General features: G+C 46.9%; 1 long non-coding RNA gene across 1 annotated transcript in view; it reads left to right on the top strand.

Moving 5' to 3' along the window:
- Nucleotides 1-19,681, top strand: part of LOC144784879 (uncharacterized) — a 334,923-nt gene that overhangs the window by 3,576 nt on the left and 311,666 nt on the right. The window contains exon 2 of the long non-coding RNA XR_013601711.1: nucleotides 6,180-6,264. This is a non-coding gene — a long non-coding RNA (uncharacterized LOC144784879). The remainder of the gene's footprint in view (nucleotides 1-6,179; nucleotides 6,265-19,681) is intronic.

Raw genomic sequence — 19,681 nt, 5'->3', positions numbered from 1 at the left:
CCAAGCAGTTCAACAGGGACAGTCGGTCCAGCAACATCTCTGTGTATTCTCACTTGGGACTCTATCCATGTTCACGACGCAACCTACTAAAAGGAACTGTCAGCAAAGTGAAAGCCAGGCAAGACAGCAAGACATGTCATCGTCTGCGAACTGACGGTATGCAGCTGACTTCCCAGAGCCAGCGGTCGTGAACCCCTCAGGTTAAACTACGGGTGCCCACTGAGAAGGTTCTGCTGCAAGCAAGGTCACCAGCTAACGTCTGATGTAGTCCTGCCACCTGACTCGAGAGACTGATGGACACTGTGGTAATTAGGTATCTGTTTGTTGATCCCCACAGGTTGGACTAACACTTTGCTACTCAATAAAGTTGGGGAGGAATGTAGTGTCCTGCGAGACACGTTCTAGTGTCCCACAGGAAGTTGGAATTCCAGCCACTCCCTCGAGGGCTGGACACACTGCACCCCCACACCCATCCATCACGAGGGACGTGGCCCTGTCAATAAAAGGGCCCGGGTGCACGTGCTCACGGCCAGTTTACTGCACCACTTCACCTCGTGTCAGTGTCCGTTATTACTGCCATGTGGGCCTGAGGCCCAACACCATAGGTTTGGCCGGAGACCATACCTCTGGCTCCGGGAGTTGGAACTGGCCACTGCATCTGCCTGGGTGTTTGAGTCACAATGTCTTGGGTGGGCCCTTGAGCAGCAGACACATCGTGTCCGCTTCCTGCCTGCAGGTGTCTTGGTGTGGAGGTCACAGGCCCTGGCGAGTTGACAGGCATGTGACACAGAGCCTTACCCAGGTCTTCCGTCTCCCCTGAGCTGGTGCCCGACCCACAGGCCCTCTTGAAGCAAGATACATTCCGGGTGACCACTTGCTGTCCCCTCTGTGCAGTGACGATGGTCCCTTGCACCTTGATGACGGTCCATTCTTTGGGTTTGTACGGCGTTCTGAATTTCCAGCCCAGGTGTCTGTCTTTGACCACGACGCTGTCTCCTACTTTCAGCTGTGATTCTTTTGCTCCTTTGACAGCAGTGGCCTTCTGATTGGTCACAGTCCTTCTAGCCTGTGTGGCTACGTTGCCTCTCTCTGGAGGTTTCCATGCTGAATCTGTTGGGATGCTGTCCCGCGGGGCTCATTTGAAAAGCAGGTGAGCAGGAGCACACTTGGTGGTGCTGTGGGGCGTTTGCTGGTATGCTTTTAGAAATTAGTTGAGGGCCACTCAACATCTTCCCCCTGAGCCACTGCAATTCGCAGAACGCGGTTAAAGGTCCGCATGAAGCATTCCACCTCCCCGTTGGCTTGAGGCCACAAAGGGGTGATCTTCCTGTGGCAGATCACTTTTTTCTCCAGGTACTCTTGAAACTCATGGCCTTGGAATGGGGGTCCATTGTCTGAATGGATTTCATCCGGCAGGCCTAGGAAGGCAAATGTCTTGTTCAGGATTTTCATGACGTGCGGGAACGCTTTTGATGCTACCTTCTCCACCACTAGGAACTTGGAGAATGAGTCGACGATCACCAGCTTGTGGTGGCACCAGGGAAGCTCCCAAAGTCGATGCTGACCATGGGAGCTCGCATGGCTCTTCAGTGATTACTGGAGCTGGTGCGGGGTCACCACCCGTGATGGTCCATGAGTGACATTGTTACACCAGGTCTTCCACTCGGGTATCCATCGCCTGGAACCAGACTTTGTTTCATAGCCAAACTTTGTTTTTCGCCATCCCTTGCTGCCCCACATGCGCCAGCAGGATGAATCGATCCTGCAGTATCCTGGGGATCACAATGACATGCCCTCTCAGGACGACTCCTTGTTCCCCTTTGCTCAGCTCACGTCGGATCTGCCAGAGCTGTTGCCGAGCATGGCTATCTTCCGCCCGGAGCGACTGGGCCCCATCCAGGAAGTGGGTCCACCGTTGTTCAGTAGGGCATTTTTCACCCTGGCGAGCGTCTCATCTGCAGCTGTGGCTTGGCCAATCTCCTTTAATGTTATGGCTCTTGGGCATGCCTCGTACGAGACCATCTTAACGAATGCCTCTGAGCATGCTACGTCTATAGGCGGGGTTTGTGCGATTGACGGCTCGGGGTGCTGCGAGAGGTAGTCTGCTGGATTATGAGCCCCTGGATGGAATACAACCTTGAAGTTGTACGCCTGCAACTGAACGGCCCAACTTTCGCTCCTGGGAGGGGCCAGTCTTGATGACCCTGCGAAGAGCGGGAGCAGCGGCTTGTGGTCCGTCACTACCCGGAACTCCGGTCTGTACAGACAGAGGTGAAAGTGCTGACATGCCCATTTTATAGCCACAGCTTCCCTCTCGATCCGGGCGTACCTGGTCTCGGTGTCTGAGAGTACCCAGCTGGCGTAGGCGACTGGTTTCTGTTTTTCTCGGTCATGCGTCTGTAGGAGGACAGCTCCTAGACCTACTGGGCTTGCATCCACCACCAACTCCGTGCGTCGCCCCGGGTGAAAGTAGACCATCACCGTTTGTTCCACGAGGGACATTTTGATGGTATTGAATGCTGTGTTGGCAGCTACGGTTCATTCCCACTGCCAGCCACTGTGGGTGAGGGCGCGGAGTGGCTCCAACAGAGGCCAGGTTCGTAATGAACCTGCCACAGTAGGTGGCCATGCCGAGGAAACTGTGGACCTCTGTGGGGCACTTCGGGGCGCTCGCCGCCCGGATGGGCATCGCTTTCTTGGGGTCCACTCTTAACCCATCTCTGGTGAAGATGTAGCCGAAGAAGTTGACTGACTCCTGGTAAAAGGAACACTTGGCCCTGTGGTGGGTCAATCCGCAGTCTTCTAGCCACTGGAGGGTGGCTCGGAGGTGGGTATGGTGCTCTTGCAAGGTGTTCGAGAACACCCGGATGTCGTCGCTCAGATTGAGGACGCCCTGCAGGCCAGACAGTGCTTCCTGGATGGCATTCTGGAAGACCTCGGCTGCAGACAACACCCAGAAACTCAGTCTTTTGTACCTCCGAAGGCCGACGTGAGTAGAGAATGTGGTGATCTACCTGCTCTAAGGCTCAAGCTCCAGTTGGTGGTACCCTGCGTTCAGGTCCAGCTTGGAGAACAACTTGGCTCAGTTCATGTCTACCACAATGTCATCTATGGTGGGGGTGAGAGGATGTTCCCTTTTAACTGCCACGTTCAGGAGCCTCATGTCCACACACAGCCATATGGCACCTGGCTGTTTCGGCTTGGAGGCCACGACCAAAGGGGTGGGGCCTGACACCTTCTCAATGACGTTGAGGTCCTCGAGTTTCTTCAGTTCCGCCTCTGCTTGCGGGCGGAGGTTGAACGGCATGCTCGGGTGTCTCAGGGCTGTAGGCCTCATGGTGGGGTCAATGTGGAGCCTGAACTGCTTCCCTTTCAGGTTGCCAAGCCCTGTGAACAGTGCCGGGAATTCATGCAAGATGGCATCAGCATGGGAGTCGTGGACTTGACGAGCAAAGAAGACCAGACCGAGGTCTTCTGCGGTGTGGCAACTGAGAAGGGTGCCTTTTCTCCCTTCTGTGATGTGGAACCGGGCCCTCGTGACGTGTTCATCACTGGCGACTTCAGCATCGATGACTCCATAGGTGTAGATCCGGGCCTTGGTAGGTGCAAGAGGGGGTCGTGGTGACACCCGCTCGTACTGCTCTGAGTCCATGACATTGACCGGTGCACCCATATCGATGAGCGCCAGGACTGCAGACCCTCCTACCAGGAAAGAGCACATCAGAGACAGCCTTTGGTGTTTGTCCGACCTGCTGATGAAGGATATGACAAACACCTCGTTGTCATCTTCTTCAAGTGCGAGGCAGCGCCCCGTGTTGCTTCGTCAACTTGTGATTGTGCATCGTCAAGCGGCACCTGGCGAAGTTGTTGCGTCATTCACCAAGGCCTGGTGTCGGTCTGTCGAGACACACCTTGGCGAAATGATTCACCTTTCCGCAGCGGGCGCACATCTTCCCCCTTGCTCCTCACACTGCCGTTGACGGATGTTCCACCCCACAGTTGCCGCACGCCCCACTCGTAGACGGTCGCGAAGCAGGACGGACCGTACTCGGGCGCCATTGTATGGCCTCGACTCTCTTCCTTAATGGGCGCAAACTTCAGTGTCTGTGGCCCTGCGGCGGTCCTATGCAGGGCAGCTTCCCATTTGCCCGCCCATGCATCTGAGAGTTCGTGGGACCTGGCTAGGATGAAGATCTTGTTCAGGGAGATCCCCAGCTATCGAAGGATCATTTTCCCTTTTTTATTCTTTTTTAAATTTTTTACTCCAATACAAAAAATACAGTGTTTGACATCATTGTGTCCCCCCCCCCTCTCACCCCACCCCTTCCTCTAAATCAAATTTACCAGATTTGTCAAGGACATCAAATACATCAAATTATGCACAGATGAACACCTAAGATATATGCAAAATTTAAAAGAAAGAGAGAAGAAAGAAAAAAAAGAGAAGGCTGCTAGGTTAGGAGAGAAGAGAGAAAAGAAAAGAGAAAGAAAATAGAAAAAAAGACACGGAGAAGAGTTTAATCAGGCTGTGGTAGCCAAGTGGTGAGAGGTCCCCAAATGTCTAGACCCTTTTTCATCCCTTTGCGACCTTTTTTAGCATATAGAGCTTTTTCAAGATGATAAGTTGCCATTAGCCTGGCTAGCCACTGGGAGAAGGGATGTGGGTCAGCCCCAATCCATGCTGAGGCTACACAGATCCTCCAAACTGTCATGGCTACAAATACTAGTGCCCCCCTTTTTGTCCTACTAACCTCTTCACAAGTCCCTAGCATGATTGTCGTGGGGGTTAATACCCAGTCCTGAGACATAACCTTACTCAGAAATTCCTGTATTCTAAGGAGGACAGGGAATAGTTTTTGACAGGTGGCAAACATGTGGATAGATTCGGCGCCAAACTCTGAGCACCGTGGACAGGTGGTCCCTTTGCCTGTTCCCCATTTGGCGAAGGATTTGTCCGTGTATCTCTTCCCTTTGGTCTGTGAAGGCACACGTGCCTGCCAGCCTGCGCGGCCGCGCATAAAACAGGTCCACAGACTCCGTGTCTGACTGTGATACTGGTCTGAACTTAAAACGCTCAAAGTCAGGGTTGAGCTGGGGATCTAAATGGCTGTGGAGCGCGGCGACCGCAGCTTCATAGTCATCATCATTCCCGGGGCAATGTCTCAAACAGATCGTAGATCTCTGCGCCGCCATAGTATATGAGCAGCAACCTTTTCACAACGCCATCTGTCTCACTTGTACCCCTGAAATAGTGGTTTAATCATCTGATCCATGCTTTCCATCATGGGGCCGCCATGGCCAGGTCAGCGGTCTCGCTGAAGTGCTGCAGTGGTGAAACAACCACTTGGCTGTGACCTGGTGGTGGGCCGTCATCACCTCAGTGTGGTCCGCTCGATTCGGCCTGCTGGCCATCAGCGCCTGTTGCTGATGGTGTGCTCATGGTGTTGGTGTGCTCGGGCGCAGTTACGGTGGCGCGGCGTCTCCACTAGAGGTACTGGATGCGAGGTATAGGGTGGCTGGTAGCCACGTTACTAGTGGGCCTGAGGAATTGCGATGCACCGTGCCTGCCTGTCCTTGTCGAAATGGCACTTTATACTGGTGGGCTGTGGGGTAGAGAAAAGGTGCCTCTTTGTGTGGTCTTCCCCTGGGCTGTGGGAGTGTGAAGCCTGTCCCCTGGGCTGTGGCAGTGTGCAGCTTGTTGGTCCTGGAGGGCTCCCCTTTGAGTGGGCTGAAGGTGTGCTTAGTGCTCTTCAGTGATTAAGGCCTGCAGGGCCTGAACGGCTCTCTGTGGCATTTAAACTTTCCACTGCTGCGCAAAGCGGGAGGCGCTGGTCACGTGGCGCATTATTCTGTCCTCTTGGTTGGGCACCGGCTGTCCCTTGGTCGCCGTTCCCTTGCAGCCTCTGTACTTGACGGCTACTAACGATTGTGCGTCCCACTGCTGAGGACCTTATCAATTAGTGGGTGAAGCGTGTGCTGTGTGCCTGCTTTCTTCGCCAAACCTAGGATCTCCGGTTGAGCCTTCCGTATTATATCTGGGTAGGTATTTTTCCTTATACCCATTAGACCCTTCCTCTGTTTTGTTTTCAATGAACGTTCTTAGTAGGAGTTGGGATTACTTTATTCACAGTTATTTCCACCGTATTTATATTTATTTTTGCTTTATGTCCTTGTTTTAGCTTCTTACTTCGGCTGATCCTCTAACTTCTGACCTACTGCCCCCGTTCTTGCACAGGATATATTCTATCTCCGGTTTCTTGAAAAGTGAGTTAAAGCTATGTTATAGATTGTTGGACTGGAGCTCTGGACGTTAGGGTATAAATTCTTTTCCCCTGTGAGCTTGTGTTCATTTTCTAATTCTTGACTGTCTATATTAGATATGTACCCTGGACTCCATTTAACGAATGGCTACCTTCGAATGGATGTGATCTACCTTTAGAACTTGGGTAGGCCTTTGGATTTATGTTTTGGTCAGATCTGGGTGTAGGTTTGGCTTTTACTTTACTGTTGTTCCTTTTTGGGTGTCTATTGGGGTTTAAGGTACTTCCTTTAGAATCAGCATCTCTCTTTTTCACCTCTTTTTGCATGCTCTACTCTTATATACATGCACTCATCCCTTCGTTTATTTTTCAAATTCTTTGCACTGGTCGGTCGAAGTAGCTTGACTTGTACCTGGTGGTGGTTTTCTCCAGCAGCGTTATGTTCTTGAAAATTAACTGTTTATTGTTTCCCTTCATTGTCCCCACAGACTTTATATTATACATTTCTTCTCATCGTCAACAAAAAAGAGCCCCTGAAATCATTTGTTCTAAAGGAATTTATTGTTGTAAATACTCAAGTTACCCTGAATTGTGAAGAATCTTCTCATATATTTTGGTATTCCTTGCGCCCTGACGACGGAACCTTGGATAAATTGTCCTTTCCGAAACGCGTCGGCGCTCTGTTCTTTGTTTGTTTCTTCTGCCCTAGGTTTTCTGCTTTGGTCTTGTGATTATTGCTTTTTGTTTTGTAATGTATGACGTAATTGGTTGAGAGGATGTCTGAATGTGTGAGCTTGATTGGGGTTATATGCTATGTTCATTTGATTAAGTGCATTGTATATACATATGTATAAATGTCTTATGAATTTGTGCTTTCCGATGGAATTGAAAAAATAAATGTATATGTTTTGCTTATAAATTTTTCTGTGTGGGAAAATGATGTTATATAAGAATTGATGGATATATTACCTATTGCTATATAATTTTTTAGGAGAGGTTTTTCTATGTTTTTTGACTGTTTTTCCCGGCTTCCTCTCCTAGTATTTAGCCTACAGGGACCCTCTTTTGTTTTTGGCGATCCTCTTTAATACAAAGGGCGCCTGAGGTATGCCGCACTGCTGCGCGTCACTAAGGCAGTTCCCCGGGGCTGGCTGACTCACCAGAGCGTGTGTGGTCTCCTGGATGCGCGCACGGTCGAGTTGAGCATGCTCCCCGTCGACTCTGGGCAGCGTGCCGGCAGGGTGCTGGACGTGCTCGCAGATGCCACTCAGAGAAGGGCGCAGAGCCGCGGCAGGAATGCGGCGTCACGGGGCCAGAGATTGCTTCGGCTGGAGCAGGCCAACACCAGACGTGCTGGAAGAGAGGGTAGGTAAGGCGAGGCACAGCAGGGCGGCAGCTCAGGGGACAGGAGCCCTGCCCAGGCCGCCGATAGCAGGCAGGAGGGGGGGCGATGTCCCTTCATTCTGCGGGCGAAGAAGTGTTGCCAGTGGGAACTGCGCACTCAGCAGCAGGCACAGTGTTGCGTTGCACCGAAGTCTGACCAGCCTCGTCGGCATTGTAGCACGGCAGGGCCCGGGGTTATAGGGCCTGCACAGCGCTGAAAGAAAGGCTGCACACCACACTATCAGTTATACGTTGGCGGGCCGACCCCGAGCGGTCTCTTCCCGTTTATTATATCTCCTTGGGTCGAGCCCGTCCAAGGAGTGCATGCTTGTTACATTGTTGGGGAAAGCCCGGGTGGCTCTCTACACCATGCAATGTTTCCTCCTATTTTAATCTTTTTAAATTTTATTAAATCTTTTTATTAAAAAATGTGTCTGTCTTACAACTTCGAATAGGGCATATACAGACACATATTGTGAATATTCATATCCCCACAATTTGTTAGGTTTATACCTTCCAATTACATTCTGTGTTAAGATTCAATGCTCTGCACCCAGTGAACCATTGCTCCCCTCCGACCTTTTTAGTTCCTCCTTAGGAGAGATACAGAGCCCACCTCTGTATGCATTCCACTTCGCCCACTTACGGTACCATTTTCTCGGGCATCCACTATTTTTGAATACATCTTTTTCAGGGATCATAAATCGGTCCATGACCTTCTCCCATCTGCTCAGTGTTGGTGTGTCCTCTGCCCCCCATTTCTGGGAGATATTACGTTTGGCTAAGATCAATCCCAAGGAGACCCAAGATTGTTCTGTGTGAGTTAAGTCCATGACTTCCCAAATGTTAAGTAGGCAAAGTTTCGGGGTTGGGATTATCCCTTTGCTGCACACTCTTTGCAGCTAGTATACGAGCCACCAAGCCCTTTTCCTTATCCATCAACCTTGCCCTCATGATGTCACAACCAGGCCCTTCCTTCTCTTCCCCCACCAACCACAAGCCTGCAAGCAGCAAATGTAGACCTGGTGGCACACCAGCTCTTCCAGAATACCACATCCACATTGTTTTCCCTTCCATAGCATGTCCTAAGCAGCAAAAGAAGTCAAGCTCACCAAGCTATTGCCCAACAAAGAGACTTAAAATGTAAGTTATAAAAGCACCCCCGTGCTGCTATAAAACAGGCCCCTCCAGTTAAAATATTTAAATTTCGTAGGCCAACATTAACTCAAAACATTACCTAGAAATCTAACCTCTTAGGTCATAAGACAAAGAAACTGTCTCCAAAACTTTTATAAACGCCCACAGGATCAAAGGATTATCAAAGAAAGCTAAAACTGGTCTTTTATTGACCTTAAACCAAACCTTACCCCACCTTTGGAACCTCAAACATCCTATCATTAGCTGATCTGTGCCACTCTCCTAAGTACCATGGGTTTGGGGGATTTCATAAGGACTTCGCTCCCGTGGGAGCCCCGATCGGGCAAGACAGTGCAAAATCCATAGACCACCAGGAGAGTAAAAGGCTGCTTTATTCGGAAAGGTCCATACACCAAATTCTAAATACAGTACAAACTGTAACAACCCTGGCTCACTAATACACAGAACGTGTAGCAACTCCCCCAACCACAATAGGCCTCCCTAGTGCCTACCAAAAGCCCCAAATAAGCACCATCATCACCCCTTTAGCTCCATGATCTTTTCAGCCCATTATCCTTTCCAATATAACCAGTTCTTGCATACCAGTCACCAACCCCTTTCTTTGTCCATGTTCCTTGCCCTCATCATTTCACTACTTGCTCCTTCTTCGCCTTCCAAGCTGCAAATGTCCACCCAACGACACCCCAACCCTCCCAGACTAGTGCATCAAAAACTGCTTTCTGTGCTAACAATGAAAACCCTAATTAGGTGTTTTCATGCCCTATAATTTTTCCACGGTTGGTCAGCAAGGGCTGCAGTTCAACAGCTCTTAATTTTCTAGTTACCACCACAAAGTAACCACCAGTGTCTTTACAGAGTATTCCCTAAGTTCAGGGTGTTTTTTTGTTACCTAAGGTGTATCCCCATCTCGCCTAAACAAACTAGAATTATCCTACATAACTGTTTTCCGGATAAATCACCCCCTATGACACTTCAACCTAAAAAAACAAATGAATTTCTCTAGTAAACGTATTCCTGGCCTTCTCTATTTCATTGAGTTTCAAAACACAATGCCATACATGTCTCAGCACTAATTAGGTTCAGACCACAACAGTCTCTGACCACAACCAACAAATTCACTCCAAATCTCCTTACATTACCTTTGACAGTGACAAATTGGAAAGCTGTATTAAGCCATTTTCGCCCAAATTAATTATCAGTAGCACTACAAGACACAAACTCTGTCAACCATCGTAGCAACTGACCCACCCCCTTGATCAGCACTGGAAGGTGCAAGCATCATTTCTCAGCCCAAAGATCTTCCGAACACGCATGTCTTGGCTTGCTTGGCTGCCCATCTCAGTAGGGAATGACCAGATTGTTGTGACCTTCCTAAACTTTCTAATGTGAAATTTATGTTTGGTGTCTTTGGAATCGTAATGAAGAATCATAACTTATGGTGCAGTCAGATTTTAAATTACAATTTTGAAAATGACACTTTTAGAAAGTTGGCACTTTCATGCCTTAGCCATTTAGTGCCTGTAGCTCATCTATGGGTCACATGACTCGGCGTAGTCAATAGTTGGGCTTTGTGTATTCCTCCTAGACAGCCTCACAAAATAGGATGCTTAGTTGTGCCTGGATGGGTCACCAGTGGCAAAATGGGAGGGAGGAGTTGGGCCCAGCCCCACTTACACTTGAATAGGCTGTGTCCTGCCGCCACACAAAGTGCTGCATAACCTGTGTAATTAGTCTGGAGCCAGGACGGCAGGGTACCCGTGTACTTCAAAGGCATGCCTCTAGAAGCTTCTCCCCACTTTAAAGGCACAAGTGGGTATAAATACTGGACCCCAGACACCACTACTTCATTACACTTCTTGACCTGTGGATATTCTGCCAGACAGAAGGACTGCTGTGCTGTGGAAAAGTCTGTCACTCTGCTGGACTGTGCTGGGCTGTGCTGACCTACTGCCCTCTTGCCTGGATGAGAAGGACTGGACCTGCATCTTTTGAACCCATGATCCCAGAGTTACTCCAAGGGCTAGTTGGCTGCTCTCTTTACTTAAGGCTCAGGGAGAGAAGGCTCCAACAACCTCGACCTTAGCTCCTGGACTCTGTCATCTGTGAGGCTACTCTGCCAAGGGGTGATACCCCAGTCCTGGACCCTTTAAGTGTGCTAAAGGTGCTCTGCCAGTCTCTGTATCCAGCAGAACTGACGCATCTCCTCTGCTGCATGGCACAACCCTGAGCAGAATCGACACATCGACAACTGCTGCATGAATTGGATGTGTCGCAAAGACCTGCATCGCCTCCACTGCCTCTCCGGAACCAGCGGTGCATTCTCACTGCAGGCCCTCACATCCCTCGTCGATGGCAGCCTCATCAATGACATCGGAATCCACATTGCAACTTCTCAGAACCGACGCATTGCTCCGACTGAGCGACGCGTCCTCAGTGCCAGACTCTTCATCGCAGCCTCGCTGCAACTCAGAACCAACAAATCTCTTTGGATGCAAGACGCATCTTCGACGTGGATCCTCGCAAGCCAAGATTTAAGGTACTTTGTTTAGCAGGCCTAACTGTGTCCCTATAGCCGGCCCACACTTCATCAAGGCTAGCCTGAACTTGTGACTTTGTCCCAGTTCAGCGCAAAAAGACATTCACAGTTGGAACATTGTGCTTTTTGGTGCTATATTCACTAAAATCTTTAAAATGGCATATTTCTGGTTCTACTGATTGGACTTTTGTTGTTTTGATCTGGTTTTATTTATTAAAAATCGCTCTTTTTCTAACTTGGTATGGGATCCTTTTTGTGTTGCGTTCTCACTTTATTACTGTTTGAAATGTTGCACAAATACGCTATACATTACATTTAAGTTAATCCTGACTACTCTGTACCAAGTTACCAGAAGGTTGAGCACAGGTTAATTTAGGGTGGGATTGTGCCTCACCATGACCTGGATTGTGGTTGTTGGTTGACCAGAACTCATGCCCCAGTCAACTAACACCCCAATTTCCTACAGCCACCCTCTGCCCTAACTGACATACTCTTCTACACCACCCTCCCGAAAGCTAGAGTTGGGTGATCCAGAAAAATAACAGGGACAGCAGAGCCGAGGGAAGGATTTGACTTGAACTAAGAGCCCTTGAACGATCAAAGCCCTGGAAATGTTGAACATATAAATTGTGCAGATATCACGTAAAATATGATAATGACTCGCCAAAATCAAAAACAGAGCCTTTCTTTAACATGTGGCAGCTTTGACATTAGAAAGCCAACATATAGGGTCATTAAAAGGTAATTAAGACAAGCATTTACAATGCAATGGTCTCGGCATTATTAAAGGTAGAGCTATTGGCATTGTTCATGACATTTTTTAAAAAAAAACATAAATAAATGGTATTGTCATTTACAATGGCAATAGGTGAGCATTAGAGAGTAGTAGAAAGTATTCGCGGACTCAGAGCCACACACAAACAGAGCCGCGCGCGCGCACACACACACACACACACAGACAGAGCCGCGCGCGCACACACACACACACACACACACACACACACACACAGACAGAGCCACACAGACAGAGCCGCGCGCGCACACACACACACACACACACACAGAGCCACGCGCACACACAGACAGTAATGGGTCACCATTCACAGGACGAGGGTACAAAATCAAGTTTAGGGAAAATATACCTTGAGGGGGAAGACAGACTGCAAGCAAAAAAAAGAAGCAGTGAACGAGTTAGATGGGCCAGTGTGTGCATCTATACTGAGTGCTAGGCAAACCATCGCCTAAAGCTTAAGTTACGCTCATATGCCTAACAAACCTAGATATTCCATAGGCAAAAAATTTGCTGGGTTACTGAGGAGATTCATTTTTCACATGTAAACATGGGGATGTTACGAGCTTTTACACATTCGATTGCCACTCAACCATTTTGAAGCATTTGCATGAATGGGGGGTGGGGTCGGTAATTATTTTATTGTATGCGTACCAAGTTATGACTTTAAATTTTTTCCAGTGTTCGCCCTCTCCTCACTCGTACTGGCACCAATAACCCGACACCTACGACAACGGAAACTCTGCATAAATCCTCAAAAATTCCACCATGAAATGCCAAACACCATAAGAATAATTATTTTGGAAGGAAGATGGCATCAGCGTGAGCGGTCGCAGTGGCGGTGCTCTGTGGTGCTGGGCTCTATCCTGCCAGGAAATGCTTCCACACGGAATGAGTGGTTAAGATTAAGATTAAGATTCCAAGCTCCCAGACCTGCTTCGCATCTGAGAGTCATGGCAGAGTCTTGCTGCTAGCTGCTTTTCTAATATCTATTGCGAGTCTTCAAGTTGCGCTCAAGACGCCGGATGCCGGGATGTTAAAGGTGCAGCTGAGGGAGGAAGGAAAGGCGAAGAAGATCAAGGATATCGAGTGAAACTGCATACCTGATGAAAACTTCAAACCGAACGGGTTTTGGTGAATAACCCCCAGCCGCAAGTGGTTTTCCTTATATTTTTGACATGAAACATTTTTCTTCTGAGTTTTTACATTAACTTTAACATTGCTACATGCTAATTACATCAAGTTGTGCTGTATTTCGCTGTACTTTGGCATTTGTTTAACGGCCATCGTCCGTTAACATCGCCTGCTTCATTCTGCTGAACTCCTTGCGTAATCCTTTCTATCTAGTTAACTTGCTCATTCACTTGCTTCGCATGGGGAGAAGAAAAAACTGTTGGCTACTACGCGGCATGATTTTCGTTACCTGCTGCTCTTCTGCCGATTGCCTAAGACTTACCTAAAAACCGGCATAAACTATTCTCGCCTTGTCACTGATCGCTCCTTTCTCTCCCCTCCTTGCTCGGCGTCCACTCATGCTCCCTCGATTGCTCACCTCGGACGTCATCTGCAGACACGGGAATACGTGTCTTTAGCATCACGCGCATAGCGTGTCTTAGCATTCACCACGTGTCTGTTGCCAGGGGAACGTCGATATAGCAGAGGAGGGTGCGAGAGTGACTGAAAGAGCGAATGGTGCCTAGATACGGATTTAAATCAGTGATAAGGGTGCCTTCTTGTTATTTGCTCTTCGAAAATGAGACTTTAAAAAGATCTGGGGCTGATTCAGCTGGTGTGCCTGGTTTGCCTTCTTTATCAGCTCTACCTGCCCTGGCCGGATTGGGTACTGCTACTGCTACTTCTTTAACTGTATATATATTGGATATACCTGCAAAACCCAAGGGCCATTCTTACCCTCTCGTTATTGGCCTCTCGCTGAGCAAACTAACTACCTGTGCAAGGAAAATTATCCGCTCAAAGAAAGGTAAAGATACGAGAGCCCAGAGAACTCAGGAGAAAGAGCACTGTTCTAAAAAAGCCTTACTACAGGTATGAGAGGCAGCTTCAAAGTGGAAACCAGCGGTGCTTACAGACCACAGTAAATTACTTGATTTGTACTACGAAGCCCTCCCAAGGTACAGACATGGAGAGGATTACTAGAAACGACGAAGAGGCTACCTCACAAGAGGAACAGAAAGGGCAAAAAACGCAAGCAGGTGCAGCAAACAATGAAAATGGGGGTGAAACAGGCGATGTCTCAGAGGAAGAGACACTGACTTCGACACTGACCCTACCGCATCTTGAGAACGCAGAAACTGATAAGACACCTGTCCAATACATAACTAATAGGCTTAAAGGCCCGGAAACTAGAGGAGCCAGAGCAAAGGAGAAGGAGAAAGACATGGCGAAAGACCAAGCACAAACTGAACCTCAAGGAAAAGAGAAAGAAAAAGAAAAAGGGGGAAAGATTAAAGATAAAAATATTGAAAAAAAAATGGAAAAGGAAAGAGAAAAAGAAAAAAAATAAGCGAACGGAGAAAGAGAAAGAGAAGGAGAAAGAAAAGGAGAAAGCAGTCAAACACAGGGCGGAGATCGGGGACGAGACAGAAGAAAATGCTCAACTGGAGCTAATGGCCAAAAAAACACAGAGATTACAGACTATCAAAAACTTAAAAGCATCGGCAAAGACTACTGGCATATCTGCATCATCCCAACCAAGAATCTCCAACATATTTAGCCCTCTACATAAGGATTGTCAAAAGGATGCAAGAACGAGTGGGAAAACAGCGATTGCAATCCAGAATAAGACTTCCAAAGAGGGGAGCGGAAATAGTAAAGATGCTCAATGCATGCCCACAATCAATTTAGAGGAAAGCCATAATACAGGTCCCAGCGGTGGAACTTGGTATGCGGACCCAAATGTTGAACCAAAAATGAGCAGGGAAGAGGCAAAGGCACCGATAGAGATAGATGCAATGCTATCTAATCAGAAAGAGCAAATTGAACAATTTGATCAAATAAACATCCCGGAGGAATGGGGGGGAACCTAAACCTTTATCCAAATCAGGTCGCAACTCTTACTGGGAAAGAATTGCATTCAGCAAACCACTCTCTCTCAGATGAAGATTCCGAATCCAATCTATATGAGACAGGGATGTGTATTTCAAGTAACTCAAGTGACTCAAGTAGCTCTAGCAAAGCGAGTAATTCAAGAGAATCTAGCCCAAGCGTACAAATGGACACAGCACCACTGGAAATCTCTGACCCCGACTCCTCGAGACTACTTAGCGAAATCAATGTCAGAGGGAAAAAAAAGGAGTGGGGGAAAAAAAAGGTCAAAACACAAAAGAGAACAAAATTTATTGAATGAGGAAACTACTGATCCTGGTAGTAACACGGACCATTTCAATAGCAGACCCAACTTTCCCGAAAGAATCCAAAACATACATCACCCTGTGAAACAACATGCCAAACTTTGAACCCACAAGAGAGCAAAGATAGATACCAAAAAACAATGGAGCCCTCACTAAGTCAGGTGCTTAGCTCAATCAAAAATGTTCACGCGGATGTTAAGAAAGATAGCCAAAAGAATCGCTTGGCTATTGAAAAACTACAAGTCGCTGTAAAACAAGTGGGCGGTATTTGTTCTGAGATTTCTGAGAGGATGGCCATGGTGGAAACACGTACAGAGAACCTTGAAACTGATGTTGTGATGCTCCAGAAAAAAGAAATAGAGCAAGACGGAGCAATAAGGGATCTCATGTCCAAAATGGAAGAGCAGGAAAATAGATCCCGAAGGAACAATTCAAGGTTTCTTGGAATTCCGGAGAATTTTGAGGGAAGCGACACTAGAGAGGCAATGATTGACATTCTTAAAACGTCATTTCCGGAGCTGGAAGCCTGGGACATGGAAAGGGAAGTACTGCGGGTCCATCGCTTCCCCTTAATGATATCAAAGCATTCCAACAAGCAAAATCAATATCCTAGGGCAATGCTGGTCTGCTTTGGCAATTTTCTTTTGCGGGAAAAAATTTATGATCTGGCAAGACCCACCGCCCAAAGAGACTACAAAGGGTTCAAATTCTTTGCCAGACTGGACTTCGCCCACGCTACCGTGGAGCGTAGATGGAAAATGCGCCAGTTATTTGGACCTTTTGAAAAAGCTGGAGCAAAAGTATTTTTGCAAAATCCGGCACGCTTGAAAATACTATTCAAAGGCACAACAAGAAGCTTTAATAGCGAAATACAGGCGGAGGATTTCCTACGTGAAATTTCGGAGTCCGGCTCTCGGAATCTAGGGAAATAAACGTAATCATATAATGAAATGTTGAAGAAATAATGGATAGGTTGAACTAACTATAAGTGGAAGGGTTGAGCAGTCTATGGAAATTAAGTTTGAGATACCTATAGAGTATTTAGCTTTTAAGCTCAACTGGTAGTAGATAAGTAACATACTTATATTAACAATTTAGCCCAGCCCGCAGGGCCCGATCGCGCCGAGGTCACACCCCTGGTCCAGATAGGCCCAGGTAACCTTCAAAGGTGGTGGTGGGTGGGTCGGGGAAGGGGAGGGGGGGAAGACAGGACAGGTTAGGCACACAGGGCAGCAATTTCTATAGGGAAATACATATAGGAATCACGGGAAACCAGAAATCTTGGGATAAAAATTATGGCTCTTTTCAATTAGTAACATGGCTGGGATAAAAATATTATCTCTGAATATTTGTGGTCTGAACGATCTCAAAAAAAGGCAATCAGTTGCAATTGGCCTACAAAATTGGGGAGCTAATATTATATGTATGCAGGAGACTCATATGGAAGGGTCCCAGAGTCATCTGTTAAACTCTTTAGGGTACAAACTGGTGTGTGCTACCTCGCAAGGGGCGAGAATTCGGGGGGGTCGCTATTTTGGCTAAAGGGAGTGGACTGGTGTTTAATAAATTCAAAACTGATAAGTTTGGCAGTTGGGCTATCACCGAATGCAGCTACCAAACAGGGCAGAAACTGACAATTTGTGCTATCTATGGGAGCAATACAGACGACCCTGGGGTTTTCAATGAAATCTCTAAACGAATTGGCACACTGGCCTCTTCCAGTGATGATCGCTGGGGACTTCAATATAAACCTCCCGCCAAACTGGTCGTTGAACGACGACTGGGTGTATAAAGGACGTAAACCCAAAGTATTTCGCTCTCTTAAAGATCTGTGTCTTGTACACGGTCTGGTGGATAGCTGGCAGACTTCGAATACCAATATTGGTGACCCTGGCTATACCTATTATTCAAATCCACATCGCACTCATGCCAGAATTGATTATATATTACTTTCAAATTCATTAAGTAAGAACTGTCAAACAGTTAAATTGCCCAGGGTATTATCTGACCACAATCCCCTTCTCTGTACACTGACTATTAGACCAATAAAATCAGAGCCTATTCATTGGACATTTGAAAAAGTATTACTGAATGACCCTCAATATCGTCTCCATATGAAAGATTGGATTCCCAAGTTCATAGCTGAAAACATTGGTAGCACGTCTATAGAGATTGTTTGGGATACTCTGAAAGCTGGGATTCGGGGCAAGACGATATCATATTCATTTAGGTCAAATAGACTGGAGAAAGAGGAGATACAGAGATTACAGGATGTGCTAATGTTAGCAGAAGTAGGACTTGTAAATGCCACCAGCAATAGGGACACTACCGGCGATATCTCTACTACCTTAGCTAAAGTAGCAATTGTCAAGGCCGCCATCACTAATTTATTTACAGATAAGGCAATTCAGAAAGCCACGGCACGAAAAGAATTAATCTATGAAGTTAATGAACAAGTAGGCCACCAACTGGCAGTACGTCTACGACAACAGGCTAATGCAAACTTGATCAGGGAGATTATAGATCCAGTGGCAGGGCAATTAAAAGACCCAGAACTGATCCGGCAAGCATTTTGCAGGTTTTATAAAGAACTGTATACGGAGAATGGCGAAGGAGATATGATTGAAATTGAAAGATACCTAGAGAATAGTAAAGGTATAAGCCTTGAGGTAAATACACAGCAGATACTAGAGGAAGCTCCTAAGATGGAGGAGGTGTTGACCACAGTCAGGAGCCTTCCTAAAGGAAAGGCAACAGGTCTGTATAGCATCCCCTCTGAGTACTATGCTATATTCATAGACGAAATTAAACATATCTTAAAGGATTTAATAACTCATATTTTTTGTGGAGGGGAACCACCCAGCTCCTGGTCCAAGGCTAAAATTGTAATTTTTGCTAAAAAAGGGAAACCCCCTGAATATCTAGGGTCATATCGCCCCATAACCCTTATAAACGCCGATTCCAAAATATATTCTAAAGTATTGGCAAACCGAATTGCACCTATAATACAGAAGGTAATTACCAAAAGTCAGCACGGTTTCGTTCCCGGAAGATCCACCGTTAATCATATACAGAGGGTGATCACACTATTTGACGGAACAGAAACTACAGGAGACCCCATGGCCTTAATTCTGTTGGACGTAGAGAAGGCCTTTGATAGGGTCTCCTGGCAGTTTCTCTGGAAAGCAATGGCGATAATGGGATTTAGTATCAAGTTTATTCAAGCAATACAAAAAAATGTATATCAATCCTAGTGCTGTCGTATCTGTGAATGGAAGTCTAACTAAGGAAATTATCATTTCCAGGGGAACTCGCCAGGGATGTCCATGTTCGCCATTGCTCTTCGCAATATATATATATATAGACTCCTTTGTTTGCTATTTGGATAAAAACAATAACATAACACCTATTACGTCACAGGGATTCGCTACCAAAACATTAGCATATGCTGACGATATTGCCATAGTCACTGCAGACCCCATAGCTGCAATGCTGACCATCGAGGCAGAGGCCAGGAAATTTGGGCGGGTTTCTGGCTACGCGTTAAATCAAGGGAAAACACAAATCATCCTGAACCCAAAAATTGTGATGGATGATCCAAGGGTGGTGAAGGAAGCGACATACCTGGGTGTCACAATTTCCTCAAAGCTGGAGGAAGTTGTGGATATAAATCTTAAGCCAATTTTGAATATAATACAAAGGGATCTATGACGCTTAGATAATCTCCATTTATCCATCATTGGGAGGGCAAATGCTATTAAAATGGTGTACTTTCCCAAAATACTATACCTATTTAGGGCAATCTGTTAAGAATTTTCGAGCCAGTGGTTCACATCAATAGAACGTATCTTTTCCAGATTTATATGGTCATATGCACATCCTCGCCGGGCATATAAATACCTTACCCTTCCCAAGAATAGAGGTGGGCTAGCTCTACCCAACTTAAGGAGATACTATTGGTCATCTGTATTACTATACAGCAAGGAACTACTGCAAGGAGGGGAAAATACTGAGGAACAGACCGTTTCAATCTTTCAGCTATTGGTGAGGAACTCTAGCTATGGCTATTTTTGGAGGCATACACAAGATAGCTACCACAAAAAGGTCAAATTTAAGACTCTATATAGTTGTTTTAAGGTATGGAAGGCTGTCAAGAAAACATTAGGCATAGGACCAATGTCAT

The sequence above is a fragment of the Lissotriton helveticus genome, chromosome 10 (assembly GCF_964261635.1).
Source record: "Lissotriton helveticus chromosome 10, aLisHel1.1, whole genome shotgun sequence".
NCBI classification, from domain to species: Eukaryota; Metazoa; Chordata; class Amphibia; order Caudata; family Salamandridae; genus Lissotriton; species Lissotriton helveticus.
Note: the sequence above shows the minus strand (reverse complement) of the source record. Positions and strands in the feature narration are given on the sequence as shown.